Genomic DNA, 1,901 nt, shown 5'->3' on the forward strand with positions numbered 1-1,901 from the left:
CATTGTGAATGTGATTCCTTTTGTGCAATTCAGTTCTCCGTTTTTAACATGTGATTCAATTGCAATGACTAAAAATCTTGCACAAAAAAAAAACATGCTTGGGAAGGATATAATTAACACAATTTTCTCATAAAATAACTTCCTGAGAACTGATAAACTAAATTTATGAACACTTTTGATTGCCAAGTAGTCTGCAGAAACAAAACCTTGCATCTGTTTTGGTTAGGTAACTTTTAACAATCAGAATTTTTTAAAGATATATTTTTTTACCACAAGGAAGGGACTTGACTATTAAAGATCCTTTCCTTGACAATATATACAAAATTTAACTTCTCATCTGTCCATTCTTTGAAGCTGTCAAAGCCAAGAACCCATAAAACAAATCACAAACGCAATAACCTACATTAGTTAACATTCCCCCTTTTAACATGTTGACATTTTTACTAAAGAATTAGTTAGGTTCGCATTTCCATTTCTCATATCCATGACATTCCATATAAATTGCATTATTGCTTTATAGGCCACACAACATTCAAAATTATGTTTATATGCATTGCCTGTTTTTCTTGACTTCTGGTAAGTGTTTGATACTGATTTTTCTACAGAAATTTAAGTTTGAAAATACCACGGTTAGTATTTCTTCTCAGAACTTAATTGTTCACATCACTAATCACTACATGCATATTTAGCTCTGATTATATTGCTCAAAAACTGCACCCATTATCAGAACAGTGCAAATTATATTTAATTTTAAAAGTAATTATAATGGCTTAAATTCAAAGTCATTAAAATGAACACTGTCAAGTATTTTCACTTGAGTCTACATTTCATTACCACTGTTTACATTACCCTTAAATATAACCATCAATTCTTCACAATTTCCTTTGAATAAGGTTTCATCCCATGTCCCCAAACTGAAAGAGCCAAGTCTTTGAAACCCACAGAGCTCCAAACTTTAATGTTTTCTTAAAGAACACATTTGTGAACTTACAAAAGTGTTCATCTTTTAACTTTGACAATGCAGTTAATTTTAACAAACCTGTTCTAACAGCCCAACAAATAAACCCAGGAATTAACTAAAAGACCTTGACAGTGTCCGTTAAAAATGGTATGACAGTTAAGTGCCAATAGGCATGGCAATGACCTCTTAGATAGGATCACTTTACTCCTTGGACATGGGAAGTGCCAGCACCAAGGATTACACTGAGATTTTATTTTGCTGAAGGCTACAATTAACTGACCCACTTTCTACTACCTAATATACTCACTATGTTAGAATGAAATGTACATGTTTTGTGTAGCCCTCAAACTTACACTAAGATTTGAGAGATGTACTTTTAAAAAAGCACAGGGTAATATATAAAATCAGTGGAAGAAAGTTTCATTAAGCACCAGGAACAAATTTGTCACCCCATACTCATTTTGTAGGTAAGTTTCAGTAACCGGCAAGGCACATTTACATATATTCCAATGAATACTTATTGACAAATTTTAAATTACACTCTATGCCCCAGCTATCCCAGTAACTGACATACAACATACTAAAATGGTTTATTAAGATAACAAAAAAAGAAAGGAAAAAAAACCAATTAATGGGAAACATACAGGCTATTGGCAACCACTATTCTAAAATTATGTAAGTACAAATGAACATACTGAAATGTGTGCAATTCTAAGTTTTTAAACCAGAAGATTTTCTATACTAACACACATTTATATTAATGACACATAAAAAAAATAAAAACTTTATTACAAAAATAAGTTACACTCGCCTCCAGCTTACAGTATAAAACAATTTTATTTGCAGGAATGCAAAATGATTGTTTGCCATGAGCATTTTGAACATATGACATGTCTAATTTTCTTGTTAAATTTGCATTTACTGGGGAACTGGTGTGTAT

Source organism: Mastomys coucha, unplaced genomic scaffold, assembly GCF_008632895.1.
Source record: "Mastomys coucha isolate ucsf_1 unplaced genomic scaffold, UCSF_Mcou_1 pScaffold23, whole genome shotgun sequence".
Lineage (NCBI taxonomy): Eukaryota > Metazoa > Chordata > Mammalia > Rodentia > Muridae > Mastomys > Mastomys coucha.